Here is a 9,632-nt window from a genome sequence, read left to right as displayed (position 1 = left end):
GCATAGGAGAAAAGTACCCCTTCACAAGTGGGTTAAGCTTTTGCTTGTCCTCAAGCAAAGACCTCAACTATAAACTGATCATCCCCCCTTATTATTACCATTTACCGAATGAATTATAGGATGAGAATACATTGAGTGGTTGGAATACCTGTGTAAGCAAAGACCTCAACCATAAACTGATCATCCCCCCTTATTATTACCATTTACCGGATGAATTCTAGGATGAGAATACATGAGTGGTTGGGATACCTGTGTAGGTATTTTGATTCATTCCTCTGAATTGTCATTCTTATCACATACATAAGAGTCAAGGAAGGGGAGAATATGAAATTTTTCATGCCCCAGCATTCACTTCCATTCAATATGTAAATCAGCTCCTTGACCGCCAAATTTAAGCACCTCATTGAGTGTTCAACCACATTTTGTCCCTTTGAACCTCAGCCGTCACCAAAATTTTATTTTTTTCCCCTTTTTTTTGTGGTGTGAGTGCATTTTATGCTCCATCTCACATGGGGTATTTGCTTCTTTCTTCTTTTTCTTTTCTCTATTTTTTTTTGTGTGAGTGCATTTTATGCTCCATCTCACACATGGTATTTGCTTATTTCTTCTTTTTCTTTTCTCTGTTTTTTTTTTGTGTGTGAGTGCATTTTATGCTCCATCTCACACGGGGTATTTGCTTCTTTCTTCTTTTTCTTTTCTCTGTTTTTTTTTTGTGTGTGAGTGCATTTTATGCTCCATCTCACACGGGGTATTTGCTTCTTTCTTCTTTTTCTTTTCTCTGTTTTTTTTTTTGTGTGTGTGAGTGCATTTTATGCTCCATCTCACACAGGGTATTTGCTTCTTTCTTCTTTTTCTTTTTTTTTTTTGTGTGTGAGTGCATTTTATGCTCCATCTCACACTGGTCACAGGCTTGAGACAGATAACAATACTCATATTCCAAGTTGCTAGTTTTACTATTCAGCTCGGAATAGCAGAGTTGGGACTGACTCATGTCATAAACCACTAGTTTTACTATTCATTTCATGCCAGCGGAGTCATTTGGACTTTGTCCCTTTCTTTTTCTCTTTTTCAACTGTTGAACCTCATGCATTAACAGTTCAGATGTGAACAAGCTCGAATGATTATCAAATTATTCAATCAAGTGCATTGTACACATGAAGGTAGTTAGGGCTGGTCATGGTGAAAGTCATATTCAGCTTCCTTAACCTCATGAATTGTGATAAGTTTGGATCATTCACAAGAATAAAGTCTCACACTTACAAAGATTTCTCTCACTCATTGTATTCCCTCTTGGATTTCACCTAATAAACAACAATAAATTGGAGGGGATTTTCAATTTATTCGGCCTATCAATGCATGTATGTATGTGTCAGGATAAAGGTTGAGTGTGGACTTGGGTCGAAAGAGCAAACACGATTACGAGGAGAAGGAATAGAAGAATGGGATAAGATGGGCAATAACTATTAAAAACTCCAAATACCAGGAACTCCTATACATTAACTGTACACAAAAAAAAAAACAGAGAAAATATTTCAAAAAAATGGAAGAAACACAAGGTGGACAAGGGCACTACAAAACTACCCCCATAGTTTATATGCAGAAAGAACACTTTGAAGCAGTAGTCTTTGAACTCATTTAACACCATACGAGGAGCTTAGAGAACAAAATATTTTTTTTCAAGAGTAAATTTCATTAAAAAAGAAAACAAGGGATTACAATTAAAAGGTGATAAAACATCATCCGAAAGCAAAAACAATACTCCCACAACAGCAAACAGCAAAAGATTAAAAAAAAAAAAACTACAGCACAAATCCAAAGTCAACGCACAAAACCAAACTAAAACCATATTCCAAGAACTAAACAAAGCAACTCCTGATCAAGATGAGAAAATCTCTAACCAAAACCCTCTTGAACACTTCAAACAACAGCATCCGCCTCCTGTAAAAACCAACAGATCAAACTTCCACAACTCCTCCCATCAATCGCACTTAGTCCTCCATGTCTGAAATCCTGACCCTCTCCCTCATCCCATGCCTCTCCACCTTCCTCTTGAGTGTTGCCCTTTAACTTCACCTTTTCTTTTTCTCAAACTCTTTCAAAAGCCCTTCTAGCAAAAGCCTCACCACCCAAAAAGAATAGGCCTACAGATACCAACTTTAATATCCCTCTCCACTAGTTTCCTTAAGTCCACTCGACTCTTCCTTTTCCCATTATCTAAGTTCAAAACTTCATTACTTATCAAAGCTTTACCCACATCCCCCTTCCCTTTCACCTCAAGGACTCCAATCTTCTTCAACTCCCCAACTTTAGAACTGTCATGAATGTTAATTTGATCACTGGAGTTAATATCAATAAGAACCTTATGATTCGTAGCTCTAGAACCAACCTTCCTTGAAAAAACTCTCTTAAATTTATTGTTGGGTCCAGTCTCAACAAGTCCCTCTTTTAACCACGAAAAAGACCTTAGTAACATGCACCAAATAAGATTTATTTAATAAGTTAATCCTCTTGGATCCATTCCCAAATTGGCACCAATCCTTCCAGATAACACTTCTTCAACTAGAAAACATTGTTGATCCTTTGAAAAACAACATTGCCCTCTACATCAAGACATCTGATCCCTTGATTGCATGTGCTATCATCCCTTACCTGCTTCAATGAAGCCTCTAACACTGATACTAGAGGATATTCCTAGTACTTCTTGTTATTAAAAGCACTTTGCTTTTCTCTCTTGCCAAATGAATACTTCTGGCATAGAACACAATATATCACTTTGCCTTTTTTGGAGATCCCAAGAATTTACCAGTTATTTAAATCTTCCAAAGACCAGTTTTGGATAGCAATGATTTCAGTCTTTTTAAAGTTAATTAGAGCAAATGACTTATTAGCATAAACTAAACTTTGATGCATTTGATGCTGTTACTACAAAGAGCTTGTCCTAATGTTGAGATTTAAACAAGTTGCAATTGCATATGCTCACTTGCCAAATGAATACTTCTGGCATAGAACACAATATATCACTTTGCCTTTTTTGGAGATCCCAAGAATTTACCAGTTATTTAAATCTTCCAAAGACCAGTTTTGGATAGCAATGATTTCAGTCTTTTTAAAGTTAATTAGAGCAAATGACTTATTAGCATAAACTAAACTTTGATGCATTTGATGCTGTTACTACAAAGAGCTTGTCCTAATGCTGAGATTTAAACAAGTTGCAATTGCATATGCTCACTAATTGCACACTTGCTTTTGTTATATTTGTGCAAGGAGGAGGAAGAGGGCCTTCCAATTACTGATCAGAAAAGGAGGCATGTTCTAGCGTTCAAAGTATGTTAACTGGAAAGTGCTTACTACTAAGTGATTTCAAATAACTCAATGAAACATTCAGCCTGGTTTCTGGTTTTTGGTTTTTGGGATTCAAGCACCAAGTGGGATGAAATAAAATTGAGTTATAAAAAATCTTTTAGTTCTAACTGCCAAATAAAATTGAGTTATAAAACATCTCATATCCACTTTGAGATAGTACACTACCATATTAAGTTTTCAAGCTACTGAGAAAGTCAAAGGTAGGTTATAGTGATTATGAACACACAAACGAAATAAAGAAAAGGGGAATCTATTAACCCAAATTTAACTTACCTTCACATCTGCTGAGAAAGTCAGTTGAAAGTTCATCCATCTCAATAAAATCTTCTCAGGTGGTTGATTCATCAGCTCCTCCACATCCTAACGATTTATGAACAAAATACAACTAAAAAGTAGCAAATAACATTTCATAAAAAATCACAAATAAGCAGAAAACTTCTATAAAAAGGCTATTTCACCTTACTATCATCAACTAACTCCACCAATTGAGGTGTTTTCCTCAAATTGAGGTCCACCCTCCGCCCATAGTTGTATCTAAGGTTAAAGCATCAAAGTAATTGTTTCAATTATAGAAAATATTACTTATATAATTTTTAGTTTGTATCATCACCATGTGCTCAAAAGTCAAAATAGAAAAATGGCTTTCAAACAATTACAGTCAAGAATCAAGACTTAACACTCTAAAGTCTAAAGAAAGCTCAAACTTCATTCATATAATAGTGATTTTGAGATGACAACCAGAGCATACCTTAATGATTTAAGATATCAATCGAAGCACTAGATGACAGAGAAAATAAAAAGCACAGAGAATATTAATATTCGTACTGACCAGAAACTGCTAGCACTTAGGAGCACCCTACCAACTTCCATAACTTAGTAGAGGGAAAAAATAAATTTAATCAAAATCAACATGATGCAACAAAAATTCATAGATTGCAATATGCCAATGTAATTATAGAGGAAGAAAATAACAAAAATCCAACCAAAGTCGTCAGAAGGACCAAATAAAAAAAATGTGCAGTGCAATAACACAAAACATGCAACTTAACATTGTACTTATCGAGCATATGGTATCGACTATTGTACAAGCAAGGGCTGAATAATGAAATATACATATGTGTAAAGGTGTACTATGTGTAACTCTATTTTATGTTGGCCAGTAGATACTTTGATTCCGAGACAAAGAGAGTAATGGGCATATAATCGTATTAGTATGTAATGTAGCAATTTTCACCAATTATTGCCCATAAATGATAGAATGTAATATAAAGTGGTGGTGGTCTTTAGGATGTTTAGGATGTAGGACTGAATTGAAGGAAAATATTTCTGTTATGGGGGAGGGGGGAGGAGGGAGGGCTATATAGTGCGGTCAGAAGAGGTAAAAGGCCCTGTTTCTTTCACTGTTCAAAGTAACATGATAAGCAATTTTTTTTTGTTTTTTTGATCAGCAACAGAAAAATTGAAATATTAATTTAGAATAGAAAGATACAACTAGAGTTGTAAAAATAACAGCAAACCCAAAAACCCAGCCCAAATTTTCACATGAGCCCAAAACATGGGTTGTCTCTGAATTCCTTGTTTAGCTAGGCATCTGCCATGTTGTTTGCAGATCTTCTATTCCATCTTATTTGGATGAGCATATCTCTAGAAAGTTGTTTGAAGTGCCTGAATTCATCCCTTAGCTGCCAAATTACCCCTTCCTTAGTTTTGATCAGCAACATGCCCAGTTCAGATTTGCCGCACCACTGCGGCTAACCCTACTTCCTGTAGGCGTTGGTTGCAAATTGCTAGAGGGAGACGATGATAGACCATCGTTTTGGTCCATCATCTCCCCATCTCCTTTGGTCATGTGCCTACTTAAAAGGGCATGTGGCTTTTTAAGGTTTGGGTCCACCCGATTTAAAAAAGTCAGCCCATTCACTTGCCTAGACCTATTAGATCCTGATGGGCCTTGGCCCAACCCTCTATCCCTTTGCCAGTCACGTGTTTACTTAAAACAACATGTGACTGGTTGACTAGCCTCGGTTCATTGGACCAGACTGACCAGCCCACAGGACTGGCTTGAACCCTGAAACCTTGCCGACCTTTGTTCATTTTGTTTTGAAATTTGAACTGGAACAAGACTGTCTCCATTTAATTCCCCTGTCACCGACTGAACATAGGACCTGCCATCCCTCAGCCCACCTTGCCATGCAGACTTTCCCCAAGTGTTTAAATCATCCTCTTTTTTCTCTTTTTTTCTTGGGAACCTCAGTTGCCTTAACTTCTCTTGTAGAGACTACACTGTCTTGCAAACCACACAACCAAGCCTATTTTGTCTCTTCATCTTCCTCTCTTCTTCCCTCCTTCCATAGCTGGGCTTCAATGGAGGTAGCAAGCCAAACGGGGTAAACTAAACCATCTGAAACAACCTCTATCTTCTTTGGAATATCACTGGGTTTAATACCACCTAACATCACTACAACTGAATGGAGATCACAATCAAACACACCATCTAATCTTGCATCATAGACTACAACTATTGACTGTAATACTTCCTCCTTCTAGAGGCTGAAAAGTAACCCAAGCAATCTAACTATTACATTGTCCTCAATCACAAAACTTTTGGTATTGGAGAGAGGACACCATTTCGAGACTGTGGCAGCACCAGCCTCTTAGTGAATAATTAAGGCTGAAATCTCTTCTTCATCTTCACCCAGATCTAACAAAGCTTTACAAGAGGCATAAGGAGTAATCACCATCGGCTTTTGCAGGTTTAATTCTCTGAGTATCGCCTGAGCAATACCTCTCCAATCCTTTGGTGAACTTGAGGTTTCCACCACAAATTTCTTCCCCTAGTTCTCCTTTTCTACTGATGCTACTAGTTTAGAACTTATTTTTCCTTTTTCTGCAATCAACCAGTTTCTATCACTGGGTTCTTCCATTCTCTTATGTATACCCACTTTCTTTTCCTTTGCTACAGCCTCTACTTGTTTTGTTTTCAGCTGCTGAATAAAGTCACTCAGTACCTGTGCCACTGCCTTCCAACCATTACCCCTTCTACTTTCTGGGAAGCAGACCACCTGCTTCTTTCTTCCTCCAAAGAAATCCTGCAAAGTTATGTAACAACCTTTTGCATTCTTTTTGCATTCCAATTCATACCTCTTTCTTCCATCAAGGTTGAACTTCGTAAAGTTCATTTGTTTACCTTTAGAACTTGCTTCTAAACAAACTTCTGCATCCATTCGATCACTTCAAGACCTTCCAGCAATATTGTAGTTCTCTCTCTGCCTCCCTAATCTTCAAGCTCTACTAGCTTCTGATCCTTACCTCTTCAAGAATGAAAACTTTTGCTTCAATCTTTATCTCTTTCCTCCATTTTGCAACTTCTACAAACCTATTCTCCATCTCTCTTCTCTCACTCATTGGAATCGGCTGATCGAGAATATGGATACTATGTTGGCGGATTGAAAGTCAGAACAATAACTTCCTTGACTCCACCCCTTCTTTTCTTCTTCATACTCATATTTTATTTTAGTATTTTTCACCAGCTTTTCTGGGTCTAGAACAGGGCTTCACCCCTTCTTTTCTTCTTCATATTTCTTCTATTATTTTAATATTTTTTCACCAGTTTTTCTGAGTCTAGAACAGGGGCTCTGCCACCTACTTTTCACATTCATTTTCTTTTATTTTAGTATCTGTTCCCTATGTTTTGTTGATCTCAAATAAGGGCTCCACCCCCTTCAGTTCTTTTAAGTTCCAACTCCTAAGTTATAAGATGTAACTCTAATAAATTGTTTTGCCTATTTGAAGCATCACTGCAAGAAACACAAGCACAAAAGTGCAGAATACATAAATCCAAAGAAACTAGTTCAGAATGGGTAGAAATCCATCAACTTATTATTTTTAAATTCCATCGCCTTGTGAGGACTAGGTGCCTAGGTGCCCGGACGCCCCGCCATGGTCACCTAGCCTTGCCTTGGCACCTTGGAAACTATGAGCAACAGTTCTTTTTCTTTACTTCTGTAAGTGCTTCCATGATGAAATCTAGTTCCTACTCAAACTTTAGTGGACAACAAGCTGTATCTTTGTTTATTCATATCTATTTTTCATCATTAGTCACCCAAATTACCTTCTGTCACACTGGAAAGTCCACTACTAGATATGGAAGTTGTAGCAACCCTACTTGTCTGCCATAACTTTTAGTGAGGATTATGAATTATGCCATTCTGATGGGACCCTATGATTTCATGAAACATGCACTAATCTAGACCATGATTTGATGTTAGATGCATAACTGAAATCTATAGGCCTAGACATAAGTCGATAGATGCATATGTTAATGAAGTAACAAAAGTTGATTAAGCAAGCCAAAAGAGCCAGGCTATGGCATTTGAATCATATCTACCTGATGAGCACGACAAATGAGATCTAGATCATGTTTTTGAAGGAATTCAGTGACTTGTCAGCTCCAAATGTATAAGATACACCTCTGTCGATTTCTCCCCATCCTTGTATATCTTTATCAGGATCAGCCCATAGCAAATCACAGAGAAGTCCCTGATCGGGCACATCAACAGGGCGAACAATATTTTGTATCTGATCCAAGTTCTTCAAGTCAGGGGACAATCCTCCATGCATGCAAAGGATCTTGTCATCAATAAGAGCAGCCACTGGCAGGCAGTTGAAGCAATCTGTAAATGTCTTCCAGAGGCGGACATTAAACCTTCTCTTGCACTCGTCATAAAACCCATATATTCAATTGATGGAAGCACACTCATGGTTGCCCCGAAGAAGGAAAAAGTTCTTCGGGTATTTAATTTTGTATGCAAGGAGAAGGCAAATGGTCTCTATGCTCTGCTTACCACGGTCCACATAATCCCCAAGGAAGAGATAATTTGCTGTAGGTGGGAGTCCACCATATTCAAAAAGCCGAAGAAGATCAGAATACTGACCATGGATATCTCCTGCCAAAGAGTCAAGTAGTTCAACAATGGAGATTTCATTATTAAAGCAAATGAATGGAGCTACACTTTTACTCCACACAAGATATTTGCAGTTTAACAGAAAATGTTGTAATTGAATTAGAGAACTTGGTAAATATGATAATTATCTGTATGCATTTGCATCAGCTGTGTAGACACATGGGTAGATGCCTAACAAAACAAACAACTTGCTCCTTCTGGTACTTAATAAAATTCAAAATATGGCTGCCTTTGCTCTGAGATACTCATTACTCAATCAAAATCCACAATCATTTTTCTCAAATATCAATCAAAACAATCATAAAAGCATGTAGATAATGGGAGTTGTCATTTTTGTATCTAAGATAACAGGCTTTGGAAAGGCAAACATATGCTGTTACCATTAGACAATGTCTGTTATAAAATCTGATTAATCTTAACACCTATGATGTGACACAGGATGAAGTCGACAAAAAGATAAATGCTTAGATATGAATATTTGTCCTCTATTAGTTCTTTATTGGGTAAAAACCAACCTGGTGGAGTCTGTGGATGAGACACTGATCCTGAACATTACAGGAGTTGGTCCATGAGGGTCCCCCATGTTTCATTGATCTCAACTTGTTCAACACTTGATTGTTCTAAACATGTTCACCACATAGTTTGTAAGGAATTACCCACAAAGGACAAGAGAACCAACAAGCATCCTAAACTCCCCATCATGACCAATCAAATAAAAACTTACATAGACTAATGGCAGTATGGCACACATAATGGGTATGGCACACTTTGAAAACTATGACCCAAATATAAGAACCATTACAAACAAGAAAAAACAAGGATTCTCTCAGACCTCTATCCAAAAACCATACTCCAGCCATCAGAATCGCCCTCATCAGGTATCAAAAATGTATCTCTAAATATGGTTACCGGTGTCAACTAAACTCCTACCCCATTCTTTTTTTTTTTTTTTGATAATTAACACCCACCCCATTCTTTTCAATTGACCCTCACATAGTTTTCTGTTTCTAAAACTTCCCCCGATTTCTGCTCTCTTAGTTCCCCATCTTCCAACTGTTCAGAAAACTCCCCTCCTAAATATAACACTCCCAACACTTCCCTCATTTATAGTGGAGTATTGAGATATATACTCAGATGAACAAAACAAACAGAATGTACACAAGACAGATTGCATCAGAGAGATAGAGAGAGATGGAATCCCGGTTACACTGGATTGCTTAGCTGTAACCCCTGGAATTGCTGAGTCCCTCTTTGCCAGCAGATCAGGTATCACTCAGTCCTATGCATAACAACCTCTATGATGGA

At 37.5% G+C, this 9,632-nt stretch overlaps 1 pseudogene across 1 annotated transcript; it reads right to left on the bottom strand.

The window, feature by feature from the left end:
* Positions 1 to 3,532: 3,532 nt before the first annotated feature.
* LOC148860845 (serine/threonine-protein phosphatase PP1 pseudogene) lies at positions 3,533 to 8,328 on the bottom strand (annotated as a pseudogene). Its single transcript, XR_016112996.1, has 3 exons — positions 7,751 to 8,328; positions 3,822 to 3,897; positions 3,533 to 3,723 (listed from the first exon to the last, which is right to left on the bottom strand). The product of XR_016112996.1 is annotated as a serine/threonine-protein phosphatase PP1 pseudogene (transcript).
* Between the last annotated feature and the right edge of the window lie 1,304 nt (positions 8,329 to 9,632).

Source organism: Nelumbo lutea, chromosome 4 (assembly GCF_056320005.1).
Source record: "Nelumbo lutea isolate HS-2025 chromosome 4, American lotus-T2T, whole genome shotgun sequence".
NCBI lineage: Eukaryota > Viridiplantae > Streptophyta > Magnoliopsida > Proteales > Nelumbonaceae > Nelumbo > Nelumbo lutea.
Note: the sequence above shows the minus strand (reverse complement) of the source record. Positions and strands in the feature narration are given on the sequence as shown.